Consider the following 21,444-nt stretch of genomic DNA (forward strand, 5'->3'; position numbering starts at 1 on the left):
CAACTAAGATATGCCATATCTTAAGGACCTAGACTGTGAAATTACAACACACAATCATTGATGATCATATTTGGTCTCAAGTAATCATCAACATGATCTAACCTAGATCTTTATGATTTCTTGCCAAGTGGATTTTATACTTCTGAATCTTTGAACTAGCCAAACAGATTCAACTTATATCACATTTGAGTAAATAAACCTATATTCACTCAAATCCATGTGAAATAATAAAGTCATAAAACCTTTGTTTAGCTTTGAACTCTATCGTCTAGGCGTTCTAACAATAGTTCATATTCTTTGTTACTTTCAACAAGTAAGACTAGCTTGTCTTAAGTTGATCTAGAAATCAACCAACTTTCAAAAGTCCATCAAAATAGAGCTTTTGAATGTTAACTTGTTGATATGGTCTAAGCAACAATGCCAAAGATTAGTGGAACTCAAATCAAGAAGTTGATTTGAACCTAGTAAAGTTCTTTAAAGAGTTGTTTGTTTTAATCAAGCATATTGATTCAACCTGTAATTGACCATTTTATTCAAATAAACAAACAAACATTGTTTTTGTTTTTCTTGAATGTGAGTCTTTCTGTGTTTGAAGCAGAAATTTAGGTATGTTGATTATGGAACAAAATAGCCATTAAGTTCCAGCCTTTGAAAGGACTTAAAACAAACTTAGATGACCCTACAATTAATGTAGCAATGCCATGCTTCATTTCCCACTTGTAGGTCATTAGTGTATCCTAGCTTCCATTGTTTGAGTTATTACCGAAGTAAGAACCTCAAGCGGTATATGATACCAAGGAAGTTTGATTGCTAGGTCACTTCTCTTTAAACATAAACTTATAGGTAGAAACGGAATCGTAAATTCCTTTCATTTGTTCCTCGTTTTCCTATTTCTTGTACCCTTTCTTATAGTCTTAAGAATTGAATTCTTTAGTGTTGACTTTTATACTTTGTTAGACATGTCCAATGTCACCAACAAGGTTCTTTACCATTTTAATTTATGTTGAATATTCTTTTCAACTAGATGATCTTACCAGAAGCTTCTAAAGTTCTCTAAGCATCGATCTATTCGAATGTCTAGGAACTAGACTCATTCGAGAATTAAATGGAAAAAGGATTTTAGGTCGTTAACCATTGGTAAAGCTGAGCGTTTAAACTCAATGCTTTATGATCTCAAAACCACATTGTATTTTGAATTCACAAGCACCAATCGGTTTGCCATTCGACTTTGATACTCGAAAACAACCATAAAAGTCGATATAAGAAACGTACATTTTAAATTGCTCACTTTCTCTCATTTCCGTGAATCGTTCTTGGATTCACTACCGATCGAGGAAATTTACTGTTACCTTTCTAAAAGGATTTATTGCAGTGCAAGATATTTAATTATAAACAATAATTAAAACATACATTGAAGCATGCAAAGTCTAAACATTTATCATGAATAATAACTTGAAATTAAAGCAACCATGCAATTCAAACAAGTTATTAGCATTTTATTCGAATTTATTGTTCCGGCAGGTGTGAATAAAATGATTCCAAGACCCTAAAACCATTGAAGAATTAAGCACAGTTTGTCGACTCAATTCTAAAACATTTTAGGTAAGCAAAAGCCTTTTGCTAATAGTCTAAAAACTACTCTTGGTTGATAGGTACGTCTAAGAACTTGTTAGGTAAACCTATCGATTTTGCCACGACATAAAAGGACTCCTTACTTATATCGTTGAGTTTCACCAAAACTAACATGTACTCACAATTATTTGTGTACCTTGCCCCTTTAGGACCAATAAGTAACACCTCGCTGAGCGAAAACTATTACTAGATTGATGTAAAGGATATCCAAGCAAGTGTATATTTTGGCATGGCACCTTTTAACTCAATTTTTAAGTTTGGAACTTAAGGCTCTTACTATGTTGGTTAGATTTTAAGTGAACTAAAATCCTTAATCATGCAACATAATCAAGCTTTTGATCTCATGCATTTTAAGACATATTTAAAACAATAAATAACTTAAAACATGCATAAGATATTTGTGATCTAGTATGGCCCGACTTCATCTTGAAGCTTTGACTTCAAAGTCCGTCTTGAAAATCTCCGTGGGAGGCACCATTTTCTTCAAATAGGATAAGCTATAACTAATTACAACTATTTGATGGTTCGCAGACCATATTTGAATTGAAAAATAACTTTGGTACTTTAGACCAATTACATTCAAATTAATGGTACGCAGACCATATTTTCTATCCTATTTGGGCCATACTAGTCACTTCATAACCTGCAAAACAGTACATATACAATATATACCATTCACCCATTCATTATCATGAATGGCCCACATAGCTGGTTAGTAAAACACATTATGCATCACGTAAACATTTGCAGCAATTAATCAAGGGCACCAATAATCTACCAATTATTCAGTCCTTATTAATTCTAATCGAGTTGTTTTAACCTTAAGGATTTGTAGACCTAATCAAGAGTTTATGACTAAAAAGCGCTCCCACTCAAACCAATAAATTCATATGCTTTACAAATTTTAAACATAAAATTGTATTTCTAGTCTAACCGGAAACATACAAATTTAATTAAAATTTAAAGCTCATATAAATTTATAATTGAATCCAAAATTTAATTTAATTTCAGTCGCATTTAAATTAATTCATGATTTTAATTTTAGTAAAATAATTAGAATAAATTCCATTTATTATAATTATAATATTCAAAATTAAAATCCAAGAAATTAATTTTAATTATTAATTTTAAAATTAATTAAAATTACGTGAACTGAAATTTTCAAATTAAACATTCAAAACGATCTAATCGTAACGCAAACACCCTATGCGTTGCACGCCCATGGGCCGCACGCACACAGCCATTGCTGGCCATGTGCGCGCAGCTCATGCGCTCGTCGCATAGCTGCTGCTGTCCTATCGCAAGCCTCCGCACAGCGCCCCATCGCACGCGAGCTATCGCTCGCAGTGCGCGCGCGCGAGATCGCTCGCTGGGCGCGCTGGCTCGCTCGCTGTGCGCGCGAGCCATCGCTCGCTGGGGCGCGACATCGTTCGCTGGGCGAGCGACATCGCGCGCTGCGCGCGCGAGCAGTGCTGGGCGCAGCGCTCGTGGCACGCGAGCTTGCGCTCGCTGCGCGCGAGGCTGCGCGCACTTGTGCGAGGCAGCGCGCGTTGTGGCGCAGCTCGCTTGCTGCCCACACGCGACTGCCTTGGCTCGCCCTTCGCCCATGCCCATTCGTTCATTGCTCGTGGCACACGACACAAGGCAGGGCTGCTGCCTTGTGCTCGTGCACTACGCCCTTGCTCATTGCATTCGTGCCGCACGGGCGACGAGCTCCCTTGCTCGTCGTCGCATGCCCGCATTATACAACACCCCTTAAGGGTAACACGAAGCGTCCATTGCTTCGTGCGTGCAAGTTATTTGAACGAATCGCAAAAAAAAATTTAAAATTTATATTTAAAATTAATGACAAATTAATAAATATTATTAATTTCATAATTTTAGGGCGAAAAAATCGAAAATTTATTATCCAATTGATTTCCGATTGTTATGGATTCAAGTCTAGGTCATAAAAATTTAAAATTTATCGTAAATTTACAATTTTTATGGTGGTTTTTAATCATAGGTTTCTAATTAAATTACAATTAATTATGAAAATCAAATTAATTCTAAATTATTCTAATTTTCAACAAATTAATCATAATTACAAATTAGATTGCATAATTAACAAGACTAGGCATTCAAACTTGTTAAACATATGCAGTAGGTCAATCAAAAATTCAAGATTTATCAACAGGAATCGCAAATATTTAATTTAACATCTTAAATTTACGAAATTTTGCATTCGAAAAACTAAAACCTTCGAAAAGTCATAGTTAGGCTTCGAATTTGAGAATTCTGGGTTCGGCAGAAAAATACTGTTTTTGTCAAAATTTTAGAATGCCTTTTACATGCGGAATTGACACAAAAATCACTCAATTCGGATGAGTAATGAAGAAACTGCCGAAAAACTGCGTACATATAATTAAATAAACGCAATTTGCAATTAATTAACAATTACGAAAATTAATCACCCCTTTTAATTCTTGCAAATTTGTAATATTTAACCATGTTCATGCAATTTAGATTATGAAAATAATAAGGGGCTCTGATACCACTGTAAGGTTATGATACATATGACATTTACATAGATCATGCGGAAACAACCATTAACCCAGGAAACATATTATTTACACATAATCATATAGCATAATTTAGATGCATACTCTTTGTTGCGTGCCCTCCCTAGCTGCGCCCGAACCGAACAAGAACAAGTCTTTAGGACTCCAAGTGTCGTCCCTCCGTAGATAGTCCACAGCACGTCCGGATCCGCCTTAAGATTGACCAACTAGAATCGCCCTTAAGGTACTAGAAAATTTCGGCACTTTATGAGCAAGATGTGTGTTTTAATTTTCTCTCAAAAAACTCACTTTTGAATACTTTGAAACTTGTGTATAAATTATGACCCCTAGGCCTTTATTTATAGAGTTATGGAAAAGGAATCGTAATCCTAGTAGGATGCGAATTAATTGGAATTAGAATCCTACATGAATTCTATTTAATTAATTTATCCAATTAGGAATAGAAACTTAATCATACACTGACTCTTGCATATTTCAGGAATCACGCATGAGCACAAACTCACACACACACGGCAGCCACTAGGGCTGCCCATGCGCGTGCGAGCAGCAGCCCGCGCAGCACGGCCCACGCAGCCGTGGCCCTTGGCGCGCGCTGGGCCTGCCTTGCGGTAGGCCTGGCCGCTGCCTTGGCTGGGCTTGTGGCGCGCATGCTTGCTGGGCGATGGCCCCGGCTTCGTGCTGGGCCTTCGTCCGGCAAGCCTCGTCCGATGCTAATTCGTACGATACGCTTCCGATTAAATTTCCATTTCCGGAATCTATTTCCGATACGAACAATATTTAACATTTCCGATTCCGGAATTAATTTCCGTTTCGAACAAATATTTAATATTTCCGTTTCCGGAATTATTTTCCGATTCCGGCAATATTTCCGATTCTGACAATATTTCCGTTTCCGGTAATATTTCCGATTCTGGTAATATTTCCATTTCCAATAATATTTTCCGATACGTACCATGTTTCCGTTTCCGGCAACATCTACGACTTGGATAATATTCATATTTCCGATACGATCCATATTTCCATTTCTGGCAATATCATCGTTTCCGGAGTATTCATTTCTTGCCTGTGACGATCTTAGCTCCCACTGAAACCAAGATCCGTCGGTTCCGAATATTCATAGATGGAGTATTTAATGCCATTAAATACTTGATCCGTTTACGTACTATTTGTGTGACCCTACGGGTTCAGTCAAGAGTAAGCTGTGGATTAATATCATTAATTCCACTTGAACTGAAGCGGCCTCTAGCTAGGCATTCAGCTCACTTGATCTCACTGAATTATTAACTTGTTAATTAATACTGAACCGCATTTATTAGACTTAACATAGAATGCATACTTGGACCAAGGGCATTATTTCCTTCACAACATTCTAACACGTGGCGATTAAAACAACAATATCCATTACAATTTTAATTTTTTTCATTATTAGTAAAAACAAAAATCAACTACATATCCAGAGAAATTAAATGTGTAACACCACTAAGTAGTATATTGATTTAAATTTCACTATTAGTTTCATAGACGAGCCCGCCGACCCCTTATTAATGTTAAACCAAATGTAAATACCCCTATGTCTCTAAGAGTTATTAGTTATGAAGAATATAATGCACTTGGTCTAAATATGCATTTAATGCTAAGTCTAATAAATGCGGTTCAGTATTAATTAATTATGCAAGTTAATAAACAGTGAGATCAGGTGAGCTGTATGCCTAGCTAGAGGTCGCTTCAGTTCGAGTGGAATTAATAATATTAATCCACGGCTTACTCTTGACTAAACCCGTAGGGTCACACAAATAGTACGTGAACGAATCAAGTATTTAAGTGAATTAAATACTCTATTTATGAATATTCGGAAACGACGGATCTCGGTTCCAGTGGGAGTTGAAATCGTCAAAAGGCAAAATATGAATACTCCGGAAATGATGATATTGCCGGAAACGGAAATATGGATCGTAACGGAAATATAAATATTATCCAAGTCGTAGATGTTGCCGGAAACGGAAACATGGTACGTATCGGAAAATATTATCAGAAATAGAAATATTGTCGGAATCGGAAATATTGCCAGAACGGAAATATTACCGGAATCGAAAATATTGTCGGAATCGAAAATAAATTCCGGAATCGGAAATATTAAATATTTGTTCGAATCAGAAATAAATTCCGGAATCGGAAATATTAAATATTGTTCGAATCGGAAAAGAATTCCGGAATCGGAAAACGAATCGGAAGCGCAACGTACGAAACGATCGACGGACGAGCTTGCTAGATGCAACGCCCAGCACGAAGCCAGGCCCAGCGCCCAGCGAAGCCCACGTGCGCAAGCAAGCAGCAAGGCAGGCCCAGCGCTGCGAGCAAGGCAGGCCCAGCGAGCAGCGCCCAACGATGGGCCGCGTGCTGCCAGCGCCCACCTTTGGGGCGAGCCGAGCACCAGCACCCACCCTTGGGGCGAGCCGAGCACTAGCGCCCCTTTTGGGCTGCGTGGCTGCGAGGCTTCGTACGACCAAGTCCTTGGTCGTTTATGATTGCTTGCTTAATATCGTTTTCCTAATTCTACTTGAATTGAATGTTTTTGTTAAATCTGAAACACTTAGGTGTTTGATTAAACATTAAATTCTAATGATTTAATTCAACTAGAATCCTAATGGATTTAGTTATTGGAATCCTAGTAGAATTCTAATTCTGTTATTTCCACCCTATAAATACGTGGTTCATCATCACAATTTATACAACAATTCAATAAGTATTCACATAGATTAAGTTCAAGTAAGAATTTAATAACTTGCCTAAATTAATAATTAAGCTTTCCGAATAAATATAATACATTAGAAAATATCCTAGTTGGTTGAATCTAAAGCGGATCCGAACGTGCTGTGGACTATCTACGGAGGGGCGACATTTGGAGTCCTACACTTGTTATTGTTCGGTTTGGGAGCAAATAGGGAAGGCACGCATCACATTGTATGTATCTTAATTATGCTAATTGACTATGTGGCAATTAATTTGGATTCCTGGCTTTATGGTTTTTCCACATGAAATATATTGTTTATATTTGCCATAACCTAACAGTGGTATCACGAGCCTCTAATTAATTCAATAATCAATTATAGTTAACATGGATAAATTTTATAAATTTTCAATGAATTAAAGGGGTGATTAATTTCGTGTATGTAATTAGTTGCAAATTCGTGCGATTATTTGATTATATGTTTGCAGGATTTTTCGGCAATTTTGTCAATAATGGTCGGAATCTTATGTTTTTATAGTAAATTTCGCATGTAAACGGCGTTTTAAAATTTTGACAAAAATCAGAGATTTGTCGCTGAACCCAGAATTCTCAAATTCGAAGCCTAACTATGACTTTTCGGAGGTTTTAGTTTTTCGAACGCAAAATTTATAATTTTTATGATGTTAAATTAAATATTTGCGAATCTTATGTAAATCTTGAATCTATGATTGACCTACTGTATATGTTTAACAATTTTAAAGCCTAATCTTCTTAATTATACAACCTAATTTGTAATTGTAATTAATTTGTTGAAATTCGAATAATTTAGAATTTGTTTTGATTAGGATCCTATGATTAAAAACCAACATAAAATTTGTTAAAATTGAAAAGTTTTAAAATTTTATGACCTAGATTTGAATCCATGAAAATAAATATCATCGGAAATTAATTTGAATAATAAATTTTTGATTTTTGCCCGAATTTAATGAAATTAATATGATTTATTAATTCGTCAATTAAATTAAAGTATAAAAATTATTAATTTTTATAAAACCGATCACCAATGTTGTAGGCACGAAGCAATGGAAGCTAAGTGTTACCCTTAAGGGGTGTTTCATTGTGCAGGCATGCGACGACGAGCAAGGGAGCTCGTCGCCCATGCGGTACAAGGCAACGAGCAACAAGGCATGCGCGGCAGCAAGGAAGCTGTGTCGTGTCTTCCGTGTGGGTGGTCAAGCAAACAAAGGGCAATTATGCTACGTAGCGCCAGGCACGAGGCAAGGAAGCAGCATACGAGCAAGGGAGTTCGCATGCGCTGCGCATGCCAAGGCCTAGCGCTGGCAGCCATCAGCGAGCAAGCCACCGAGCAAGCGAGCAGCACGCACAGCGCAAGGATGTGCGCAGCGATGGGCATCACTCGGCCACAATCATCGCAGGCCTGGACGTTGCTTCATGCATGCGGCCCATGGCGTTGCGGCTGTGTTGTGCTTGGGAGAGGCTTGGGCTTCAGCCTAAGGCCTTGCCTTAGTACGTAAGGGCCGTTTTATTTATTTTTCGGTCGAAAACGATTTTAATTAAATTTAAATCATAATTTAATTTTTCTCGGAATTTAATTATGATTAATTTAATTATTATAAATTTATTTATACTAATTATTTTACTAAAATTAAAACCTTGATAAAATTTAAATTAGTTAATTTTAATCAACTGAAAAAAAAACGATTTAAATATATTTTATATGAGCTTTAAAGTTTAATTAAATTTGTAAGTTTCCGGTTGGACTTGGAAATACAATTTTATGTTTAAAATTTGTAAAGCATGTAAATTTCTTGGTTTTAGTGGGAGCTTTTAGTCATTAAACTCTTGATTATGTCTACATTCTTTTAACACTACTACATTTCTAATCAGATGCGACGCCTAAAATCATTACAGTAGGCATCAAAATCCGTTGCATTAGACCTAATGCGACGACAAATAACCCTTGCATCCGGTGGCGTTGCATTAGGCCTAATGCAACGATCATTAACCTAATGCAAAGAAAAATGGATACCGTCGCATTAGGTGAACATCTAATGCGACGGTCCTTAGATGGGGTGTCGCATTAGTTCTTTAGCTAATGCGACGGGTATTTTAACTAATGCAACGGGAGTTTTAGCTAATGCAATGGATATCTAAGATAACTTAATGAAATAATGCAACGCCTTTTTTCCTAATGCAACGGTAATTTATTGTCCAAAAAATCTGTTGGACATCTAATGCAACGGGTCCATTTATTCGTAATAATAATAATAATAATAATAATAATTTGTTCTCTCTCAAAAGGGGCGATTAGGGGGGATTAGGGTTGTCGGGATCGTAGGCTCCACGTCAAAGGTCCGGTAGCTATCACGGCGGCGAAGGTTGCAAGAGGTTCGCCGGCGGTTTCCAGGCAGTTTGTAGGTTGTTTTAGGGCAGTTTGCAGGAGGTTTCGGTGTTGTTCGTAGGGTGTTTTGGGTGCAGCTTTTAGGCGATTCCCACGGTTTTGGGTGCAGTTTTCAGGTGAATTTCAAGCGTGGGTGGTGGTGCGTCTTTGGTGTTGTTGTGGCAGCGTCGGTTCACTGGCAAAGTGGGCAGTTTCGTAGTCTTTTCAGGCGAGTAATTGATCAGTTCACGACAACATTCTCAGGCGTTTTCCGGTGGTCTAGGACGGCATTTCGGGTTCCAGTTTGTGTTACGTCCAGTTTCCGGCAAGTGGGTGTTGGTTTTTCATATCAGCAGTTTCCGGCAGTGTGTCGATCAGGTTGTGTGAGTTCGTTTGTCCGTCCATTCGTGTGTGTTTTGGTGATTGATCAGGTACGACGGCTAGCTGGTTCGACGCTACTGCAATTCGTGGGTTCAGGTTGGTGTTTCTTGTGGTCAGTTTGGTACTTCAGTTTGGTGTTCGTTGTTATTGTGGGTTGTTTTGGAAGCGTTTTGTGTGGTCAGATTGGTGTTTGGTGAGTTCATTTTGGTGGTTTGTGGGTGTACGAGTTCAGCTTTGGGAGTTCAGCTTTGGTGGTTCTGTTTTGGTGGTTTGTGGGTGTACAAGTTCAACTTCGTCGGTGTTGGTGTTGGGTGTGTCAGTCAGCTTTGGTAGTTTTGGTTAGCTTGTCTCGGCAGTTGTTGTTCGGTTTTCCGGCGAGTGATTGTTGTGGTTGGTAGTGGGTACGTTGGTGTTACTTTTTGGTTGAAGTGCTTTGATATGGCGGCTTCCGTGGAGAAGTTTCATTGCCCTTTTGTGGGTCTTAGCGGGTGCCAGGATGGAGGTGGGCGTGGTATGGTAAGGAGTTCTCTGATCACTCACTTACGGGATCGTCATTGTTGCTCTGGTGTGCGGGATGTAACCCGTCATTCCCTTACTACCAATTTGCAGGTTTTTTCTACGGCTGAGGTGACTTTTCGTCGTATGGGAATTTGGCTGTGTGGAGATTGTTTCAAGACGCATACTCATCGTACTAGGTGTCGACATGGCAGTGGTTCTAGTACTGTTTTTGTGGACCCACCTAATTCTGGGGATGGTATTATTCGTTTTATTCTCTACGGTATTCAAAAGCCTCAAGCTCCTACTGCCGAGCTGTCTTCTTCTGATGCGCCTCGAGAACATCATTTTTCTTTTGATGTTGCTCTTCTAGACACTTTATTGTCTAAGCGGTTGCGTTCTGTGAAATCCATCCCTCCCAAATGTCGTTTGGGTTTTTCGCGAGTTCTAAAAGGGGCGCTTGATAAGGTGATTTGCAGACCAGATGACATTGCTTGTTGGGTTCAGTTGCTTGTGTTGCCTCTTTGTGTGCTCTCGACTTTTTCTCCGCGAAGTAATCGCGAGTGTTCCTCTGGTGTTAGGCGGCGGCGACAGGAAGAGAGTATCACCTCTGCTATTCGTTCTTAGGGTGAGCCTGGTGGTTTTGAGCAGCTTGTCATCGACACATTGGCTAGCGTGTCTCCATTGGATGTTGACGAAGACCATGATTTGGCGGAGCGTAATATTAAGCAATGCAAGAGAAAGATTTCTGACGGTCACTACACTGCTGCTGTTAGAGTTCTTTCGTCCTCTGGCCTTGCTCCTTACTGTGGTGCTACTCTGGCTGATTTGCAAGAAAAACACCCTTCCTTTCCGGTCCCTACCTTACCGGATATCCCTGTTGATCATCACCTTACTGCTTCATCCGCTGTTGTGTTGGAGCAGATTAGGGGCTTTCCGCGGGGTACTTCGTGCGGTAGAGATGGCTTGCGTGCTCAACACCTTTTGGATTGCTTGGGTGGTGCTGCTGTAGCTGTTTCTGATGAGTTGGTGGATGCTATTACTCAGGTAGTTAATCTCTTTCTTGCTGGAAAGTGTCCTGGTGAGCTTGGAGGATATATTGCTAGTGCTCCTCTTACGCCGCTTGTTAAGCCTGGTGGTGGTATTCGGCCTATTGTTGTGGGCACTGTTTGGAGGCGCCTTGTTTCTAAGGTCGGGGCTGTTTTGATTGGTCCGCGTTTAGGAAACTACTTCGGAGGGCTTCAGTTTGGTGTTGGGGTTCCAGCTGGTGGTGAGGCTATTCTCCATGCTGTCAATCGTTTGGTTGAGGCTCGTGGGGCTGATGTTGGCCTCTCTATGTTATTGGTGGATTTTCGGAATGCGTTCAATTTAGTTGATCGATCGGCTTTGTTGCGTGAGGTTCGGCTGCACTGTCCTGCTCTTTCGTGTTGGGTTGAATTCTGCTACTCTTCTCCAGCGCGGCTGTACTATGGGGAGCACACCTTGTGGTCTTGTCAAGGTGTGCAGCAAGGGGATCCTCTCGGCCCTTTGCTTTTCTCTCTGGTTCTACATCCACTGGTGTGTCGAATCAGAGACTCTTTTGATCTATCTCTTCAGGCTTGGTACTTGGACGATGGCACTATCGTTGGTGATACTTTGGTGGTTGGAAAGGTCTTGGAGTTGATTTTGGAAGAGGGTCCTCATTTAGGTCTCCATGTTAATGTTGAGAAGACAGAGGTTTTCTGGCCCTCGGAGGACCCACGTAGTCGTCTGGAGGGTGTCTTTCCTTCGGATATTGCTCGTCCAGCGCTTGGTGTTAAGTTGCTTGGTGGTCCAGTCAGTACGGATTCCTCTTTTTGTAAGGAGTTGGTTTCGCAGCGTGTGTCGAAGACTGTTGTGTTGATGGATGCTGTGGCTAAGCTTAATGATCCCCAGTGTGAGTTGTTGCTTCTTCGTGCGTGTACTGGAGTCTCTAAACTCTACTTTGCTATGCGCACGTGTCCGCCTCATCTTTTCGAAGCGGCCCAATTATCCTTTGATGTGGCTCTTCGGGCTTCTTTAGAGCGTATCGTGACTGCTTCGGGACCTGGGTTCGGTGACTGGCAATGGCGTCTTGCCACCTTGCCTTATTCTTATGGAGGATTGGGTGTTTATTCAGCTGGTGATGTTCGGTATTATGCTTTTCTTGCATCCCGTTTGCAGTCTTCTGGTTTGCAGGATTCGCTTCTTCGGCTTTCAGGTGTTGATGGTCGGGGACCGGCCTTTGATGATGCTCTTGGTCTTTTCAATAGGACCGTGGATACCGACCTTATGAGTAGCCCTAGTGAGATCGCTGCCCCCACACTCATGAAGAAATTGGCAGACATATATTTCACGAAGGTTACGGATGATGCGGTATCCGCCTACTCCTTATCTTCACGTCATGTTGCCTTATGGAAATCACAGCAGGGGGATCACTCCTCAGCTTGGTTGCGGGCAGTCCCCATCTCAGGTTTGGGCCAGACTATGAACGGTAAGGCTTATCGTTCGGTTCTTTGCTATCGGTTGGGTATTCCTTTGTTCTCTGATTCGGCGTCGTGTTCTGCTTGCTCTCGGGTTTTTGATGGGGACATTTATGGGGATCATGCCGTGTCTTGTGCTGGGATCGTGGGTATCAAACATCGGCATAATGTTGTTCGTGATACCCTTTTGGATATTTGCTATCGGTCGGGGATTTCTGCTCGCAAGGAGGTTGATGTTGGGCTGACTAGTGAGGGTGATGGAGCTCTTCGTCCTGCAGATATATTGCTTTATTCATGGGATGGCGGTCTAGATGTGTGTGTTGACTTGACTGGGTCTTCTCCTATGACGCAATCTGGGTTGTCAGGCTTCGTTCCGGGTCGGGTTGTGGCGGTTGCAGCGCAGCGGAAGCTGGATAAGTATGCGGCACGTTGTAGGGCTTTGGGTTACGGTTTCTTTCCTTTTTCCTTCTCTTCTTTTGGGGAATTAGAGAAAGGGGCAGTTTCTTTGCTGAAGCGGGTCCAGGCGTACTCCAGGGCTCAAGACATTGCGGCGCGGGCTGCTGCCCACATTTTCAGCAGGATCGGGTTCGCCATAGCTAGAGGAGTGGGGGCCCAGATTGTATCTCGGCTCCCCTCCAACTTCTTGTAGTCCACTTGATCTTTGTAGCTTGTTAAGCATGTAACGTTTTGGTGTTTTCTTTTATAATAATAATAATAATAATAATAATAATAATTATTATTATTATTATTATTATTAAAATTATTATTGTAATTTTAGAAAGGATGCCAATAACAAAAGGTTTTCATTGATTTAAATAGTAATATTACAATATTGGTGCCCATAGGACACATGCATTACACAATAGTTGTTCACAAATTAATTTAGTGTTTTTAATGGCAAAAATACATAAAATCCATTGAAACAAATTCAAGATTACTAGAAAGCACAAAATGACCCAAAAACAAACAAGAGCCTCCGCCATCTCATTTGCTAGATCTACATTTCTTCTCCATTTAGCTCACCCTGCTCCTGCAAGTTTAAATCACGAATGGACACGAGTTAAAGATGGTACGCTAGCTAAAACATGATAAATAATATAATAAAATTCATGTTTACTCAAATAAAAACATGAAATTTCACAAAAAAAAGTAAGCAATACGTAGATACAACTACTTTTAAATGAAAATCTCAATTCCTTAAAAGTTGCATCTGTATTTGACAACCATACAATTCAAATAAGAAAAAACAGCAATATCACAGATAATCCATCACTATCTCTCCTTAAAAATGCAAAGTATCTGTTCTTTATGAGAGAAATTCAGTGGGAATATGTTAATGAATTCAAAATGTATAACACCCAACTAGCCTAGAGACAAATTTACCAATCAGTATCAGGCTACTCAAAAATCAGAAGAAATCAAATTGATACAAAATAACAGCAGAAACTTTATGAGAAAGAAAGGAAAGTATATATATGGACATAATGAATATACATGTACACCAGCTAGCACAGTGTTGGCAGACCACGAAAGAAGCATAAGCTCATAAATGGAGCATCTGCACTATTTTTCCACACAAACACAATAACAATTAACAGTTGCATTAGCCCAACTACACACTACCAAAAAGAATAAGAAGTTAATACAAAGCAAAAAATACTGCAATCTCAAGAACAAAAAACAAATCAGCTAACAAGCTGAGACAACAAAAACCTGTATGTTGTTTCTGGTTTGATTGCAAACTTATATACGTAGCTGGATAATGACATCATTAAATAAAGTATTAGTGGGAAATGTAAGAATAAAGGTGTTTTAGGTGTTTGTTGGGCATGAAGGTGGTAATGATGAGACAGTGGAGATCTGTGGCACAATCTTAGTGAATTCTGGGATAAAGGCTATACTTATATCTTCCAAAGGGATGAACACTGTCCTGAAAACTTGTCTGGACGGTCTAAAAAAATGGTATCTCTAAAGGGACTTGCCACTCATCCTGATACTACACTTACCTAAGTTTGAAACTCAAGGATGTTAGGGGTGGCAACCGTGTAGACATTGACAATGGTTTCGCAGAGCACTACTACGAGTACGAGTGCACAATAAGAGAATGACTAAATGATGAAACATAGCCATCATAATCCAAAAAGATCTCCATCAATGCCCTTAATCTCAGTACAGTCACAGACTGTATACCTGGTATGACAGTGAAAAGGTCAGTGACAATTCAAGTTTTCAATTTTCCTGGAACTCCTGCTGTTATAGTGTTATATACCATATATATTCCAAGTTTCTGAAATTTGGTTGATGATTTGTGAATGTTTTTATTGTCTTTTTTTCTTTGATGGAGAAACAGGTTGGTGGATAGAGCAAAGTATATGATTGAGTAACCTATGGGACAGTCAGGGGTGCAGGGCATGAGGTTCCATTGACTCCCCTCGACTTGCATTGCTTCTGTTTCAACAATTCTTAAGGAATCGGCCCATGACCACAGACAGATTAAACTTTGTTGCACCAAAAATTTGCAAAAAAGTTAACATTAAAGAACTGCATGACCACAGACAGAACCTCATTTGTGGATACCCAAGAGAAAGAAACTCAGTGATAGGGGTCTTCTGGAGAATCAAATAGAGATTCAGTTAATGGAGGAGAAACTCGGGATAAGAATTGGGAAACAGAAACGGAGTCTGGCCAATACGGTGCAGTGTCAGACAAAGAAATTAAGTTTGTAGAGGATTCGAGTCCTCAAAAAGAACCCATTTTGATTGAGAAGAGAAGTAGCGTTGACAAGTGCAGATAGGGGTTTGTTCCTTATAAAAGATGCTTTCGGAGAGAGACATGGAATCGACCATAGGCAATTAAGATGGAGAAAGTCAAAGAGTTTGACTTTGCTTGTAGCAACATATCCCCTAGTGAAGTTTCCTTATTTAGTTTCCTTATTAAACCCATCCAAAGACCCTATTTATATCACCAAAATTATTGTGCCTTAAACATATAAGTAGTTGCAATGAAATGCGGAAATGTGGAGTAAGAGGATTACCTTGACATCCAAATGAAACTGAAAGGCGAGTAAGCATGCAATGGGCATGCGGATGAGATAGAATGTTGATAGGTGTATTTTTCGTCGTTGATAGAAAATAACCTATGTAAACAATATTTATAAAACCACTCAACTACCGGCTAGCGGTAAGCAAAGGGATCGTCCCAAAGAAACGGTGGTTAATGAGTTTGAAAGTCAATCTAGTTCGAACAAGGATTTGGTTTTGAATTGTCACTTTTAAGAATCTAAAACCTAAGAGTTTTGCTAAATTGAATCAAGAAAGGGAAACGTTAGGGAGTCGGGGATAGGCTAGGGAAACCGGAGGTAATGAATTCAACTATCTAGCAATGGTGATCATGCAACGAAATGGTGATTAGGCAAATGGCATCTAAAGACGAACCCGCCACCTCTCGGATAGGGAACGCTAAGCGTCTAATCCACGGAAGAGCTTTCGCCTAATCGTAGATTAAACTAACTAGCATATAATAGGCACCGCCATTTGATCACACAAGATAGGCCCACAATCTCTCGCCAAACCTATCCTATGGTTCCACGTGACTCTAATCGAATAGCATTTGCAACTACCACTCAACTAGCATGGATATCCTATCATCAAATCATATTTAATCACATGAATCAACCAACAATCAATCAACAATTTCCCCTAATTAAGCCCCTAGATTCTCCCCTTACCCTAACCTAATTCTACTCACTAGTCATTCTAGAAATCAAGCAATCCATTAAGAATAAGCTAGCAAGCATGATATTGAAGGAGTAGGAGAAGAGAACTAAGAGTTTAATTGCACAATCAAATCACAAATTGAAAATCAAAGTAACTTCAATCAATGAAATCAAGAATTCAAGAAATTAAGGAATTGAAGAACAATCAACAACAAAGCAAGAGCAAGAATTAAGAAACTAAGAATTAAATTGCAAGAAAAAGAGAAGAGTTGAAGGAATTACAGAATTGAAGCTTGAAAATCAATGAGTTTCTCTCTCTAGAACACTAGCTTGAAGAGCAAAATATCTAAAAACCTCCTAAAATCTATTTCTGAAATTCATTGTTAATGAAAATAAAGAAAATTCTATTTATACTAAACCCCGAAAATAAGAGATATAAACTCGAAAATTGAATCCCGCGCAGCTGTGCGAGCGGGCATACCCAGCTGCGATCGCACCAGTGGGATCGTGCTGTGATCCATGCGAACGGGCTCAACGACGATTCTCCTCCTTCGTGTCGTGCGATCGTGCTCAGCAACCGTGCGATCGCACAGTTCTGACTTGGCCAAATCTTCATAAATCCTCATGTGCTCGCACAGGAATTCAGTGCGAGCCCACCGAAATTCCGTGCGAGCGGGCTCCTTTGTGGTGCGATCGCACAAAATCACTCATAGTTCCTGCATCGATTTTCCAGATTCGTGCGAACGAGCTCCTCTGTGATGCGATCGCACAAATTCCCATATATTTCCTGCATCGATTTTCCAAATTTGTGCGAACACACACTTCTGGGGCACGAGCACACGAACCGGCCTGCTTGACTTTGGAGGCAACTTTGCTGACCCGTGCGAACGCACATAAATTCCGTGCGATCGCACGGGCCCTGTTCGAGCAAATCTCAGCTATTTTCCATCAACATTTTTACCTAAAAAGTACAAAGATGGAATAAGGGGATAAAAATGCAACAAAACTACGCAAAACTATCGAAAAGCTTAATAAAATTCTATAAAATCCTAGGCATTAGAGCGACATAAATTTCGATCATCAAATGTGCCCAACTTTATGTACATAGCAAACTGCTTCCAGCCACATCCCCTGCATATCCCTGTTTCGCGGCCAAAAACAGCATCACAATTGATTATTAACTACTGACAAAATGAAAGATAAATCGCGAAGGCCTGTGAAAAGAATTTAATTTGGATAATGTATGACCTGATAATATGCCTTGAATTGAGTCAAAGAATATTGAAAGGCAAACTAGAGGAGTCACGGAAGCATAAGCTGGGATTATAGTGCTACTGCCACTGAAGAAGCCTACCCAAATGTTATGTCCTAAGCTTAGACCCACATAATTGGGTCTAATGCACCACTCTTTACTACCAGTGGTAGAAACTCGTCTCAAATAGTCCAATGTAGCACATAATAGTAACATTAAATACCAAAAAGTAAAGACGACAGCTTAATTATGCTCCAATCAATATACTGAAAAACCACAAAAGCTCCAAACTCTATCAAGAAAAAAACACGTTATCCTGTACATTTTCGTTTCTCCAAATTGAAACTTTGAAACCAAAATCAAAGGTGCATTCCAATTGACTAGTATGAAAACATCTATAATTCAAACAAATTTGACCAACTTTGTGTCCTCTGACTTTTTTATTCAGTTTTCATCAATGAATAAACAAAATCAGATCATTTACTTGGTTGAGTTCAAAGTTAACAGTCTCACTATTATAGTATTATTGCTAAATTAAAAAAACAAAAATTTCGCTCACAAAATAAGCAGCAACGACAGTCCAGTTTGGCAGAGTTTTGACCATCCCGCAGACTGAAGGAAATAATGCCCTTGGTCCAAATATGCATTCAATGTTAAGTCTAATAAATGCGGTTCAGTATTAATTAACAAGTTAATAATTCAGTGACATCAAGTGAGCTGAATGCCTGACTAGAGGCCGCTTCAGTTCAAGTGGAATTAATTATATTAATCCACAGCTTACTCTTGACTGAACCCGTAGGGTCACAAAAATAGTACGTAAACGGATCAAGTATTTAATGGCATTAAATACTCCATCTATGGATATTCGGAATCGACGGATCTTGGTTTCAGTGGGAGCTGAGATCGTCATAGGCAAGAAATGAATACTCCGGAAACGATGATATTGCCGGAAACGGAAATATGGATCGTATCGGAAATATAAATATTATCCAAGTCGTAGATGTTGCCGGAAACGGAAACATGGTACGTATCGGAAAATATTATAGGAAATGGAAATATTGCCGGAATCGGAAATATTGCCGGAAACGGAAATATTGTCAGAATCGGAAATATTATCGGAATCGGAAAATAATTCCGGAAACGGAAATATTAAATATTTGTTCGAAACGGAAATTGATTCCGGAATCGGAAATATTAAATATTGTTCGTATCGGAAATGAATTCCGGAACCGGGAATTTAATCGGAAGCGTATCGTACGAATAAACATCTTACGGGCTTGCTAGACGCAAGACCTAGCACGAAGCTAGGCCCAACGCCTAGCAAAGCCCGCGCGCGACCAAAGCAAGCAAAGCCCAAACGCGAGAGCAAGGCCAGCAGGCGCGCGCCCCTCGTGGGCTGCGAGCACTTGCTGGGCCTGGGCTCAGCGTGCGCGTGCGCATGGCGCCCCTCGTGGGCTGCCGCGCCTGCGTATGTGTTTGTGCTTGCGTACGAAACCTTGATCGGTTAGGATTCGTATAAGATTGATTTCCTAAGTCTACTAGATAAATTAAGTGATTGAATTTTAGATTAATTCAGATTCACTAAATCGTTTCCTAGTAGGATTCTAATATCCGATACCCATGTCCTATAAATAGGTGATCAATGCTCACAATTTATATCGAGTATTCAAGTATTCAAAGTGATTTTTGAGAGCAAAAATTCAGTCATACAATTGCCTATATGTGCCGAAAATTCTAAGTACCTTAAGGGCGATCCTAGTTGGTCAAACTTAAGGCGGATCCGGACGTGCTGTGGACTATCTACGGAGGGACGACACTTGGAGTCCTAAAGACTTGTTCTTGTTCGGTTCGGGCGCAGCTAGGGAAGGCACGCAACAAAGTGTATGCATCTAAACTATGCTAAGTGATTATGTGTAAATAATATGCTTTCCTGGCTTTATGGTTTTTTCCGCATGATTTATGAATTGTCATATGTATCATAACCTAACACAGACTCCTTGCTATAATTTGCCTATGGTGCCTATCATTACAGTGGCAATTCAAATGCAAGTCAGACTTAGAGATACATGCAGAACACGTGGATTGCATTTTGCATGAGGTTGTTGTACTTTACATCTATTCCCGACTCCATGGCTCTTTTGTTTCGGGATACTATTTATATATATTGTAATATTTTACAGTCCTGATCATATTAATCTATACTAAATCGCATATCCAAACTCCTCATTTCTTGTTTTTTCACCTCAAACACTTTATCTGAATACAAACAAGCAACATAATCACCTCAAATATACAAGAAAATAGTATGATTTCTCAAACAACCATTTCATAATCCGAACATATATATCACCACAAATGTCACAAAAATATAGTTACACCATCACCACACATATAACAATTATATTGTCACTCTAAAACCACATTCCAAGCATATTTAACATTAATCAGATATTACTCCCTAAAATCAAAATGAAGAAAGAATCACCTCCTATAATAGAAGACATGGGTCAAACACTCGCAAAATTAGCTAAAATTCAACTAAATAATCACAAGATACCAAATTCTAACATTTTAACCTTTTCTGTCAATTCTGACTCTTGGATACGACCCATTCGTAGATTTAGACATTGCGTTGAAGGTTAGGGTAATTGGTTTCCTTCCAAATGCATCCAAATTAATGCCATTCTATAAAAAAAATATAAAAAACAATAACTAAAACAGTGAGAGATTAGGATCATTAGAGGATCCTGTTCTATTCCCCCAACACCGATTGATTTTTAAAAATACTTAAAAGTAAGATAAGAAAAAATAAATACGTACTTCCAGTGTCTTGGTCGAACCAGATCTGAAATAGTGGTCGGATCCCCAACATTGCCTGGAGGTAGGATCATCTAGGTTGCCGCCATCGGCTGAAGGTAGAGCTCGACAAAGTGCAAAGATGGGTAGGACCTAATGATGATTGGAAATAGAAATTAGGGTTTAATAGAGATGCGGTTAAATCAATCTGGGGGTTTTAATTACTGAATCTCAAGAGTAATTTGCATATTTTTTCCAGATGGGAGATTGAGAGTGCCGCCATTATTATTCTTCAACTTGAAATGAAATTAGAAGGTGTTTGAATTTGGGAGCAATTGAGTTAAAAGGGTTTCAAAACTTCGGGAATAATAAAAGGGACGATTGGGAGTGCCGCGGGCTGAATGTCGCGTGCTTTATAATAACAACAGCCGTTGCATTAGCTCACCTAATGCAACGCCATAAGACGCTAACGCAACGACACACGCGAGACCGTTGCATTAGGTAACAAACTGTTACATTAGGGTAAGAACCGTAGCATTAGCCCTACCTGATACAACGACATTGAAGACACCGTCGCATAATGACTTTTTAAGCCGTTACATTTGCTCGAAAATGTATAAGGTTAAAACAACTCGATTAGAACTAATAAGGATTGAATAATTTGTAGATTATTGGAACCCTTGATTAGTTGTTGCAAATGTTTATGTGATGCATAATTTATTCTACTAACTTGCTATGTGGGCCATTCATTGATAAATGAATGGATGAATGGTATATTGTAAATGTACTGTTTTGCAGATTATGGAAAGTGACTAGTATGGCCCAAATAGGATAGAAAATATGGTCTGCGTACCATTAATTTGAATGTGAAATTGGTCTAATGCACCAAAGTTTTATTTTACATATGGTCTGCGTACCATCAAATAGTTGTAATTAGTTTCAATTATAACTTATCCTATTTGAAGAAAATGGCGCCTCCCATGGTGAAATTCAAGACGCATTT

At 39.4% G+C, this 21,444-nt stretch overlaps 1 long non-coding RNA gene across 1 annotated transcript; it reads right to left on the reverse strand.

Moving 5' to 3' along the window:
* Window positions 1-13,471: 13,471 nt before the first annotated feature.
* On the reverse strand, window positions 13,472-20,983 carry LOC130462002 (uncharacterized). The gene is made up of 3 exons (XR_008922096.1): window positions 20,466-20,983; window positions 20,222-20,330; window positions 13,472-13,708 (listed from the first exon to the last, which is right to left on the reverse strand). It is a non-coding gene; the product is annotated as an uncharacterized lncRNA (long non-coding RNA).
* Window positions 20,984-21,444: the final 461 nt, after the last annotated feature.

The sequence above is a fragment of the Spinacia oleracea genome, chromosome 5 (assembly GCF_020520425.1).
Source record: "Spinacia oleracea cultivar Varoflay chromosome 5, BTI_SOV_V1, whole genome shotgun sequence".
NCBI classification, from domain to species: domain Eukaryota; kingdom Viridiplantae; phylum Streptophyta; class Magnoliopsida; order Caryophyllales; family Amaranthaceae; genus Spinacia; species Spinacia oleracea.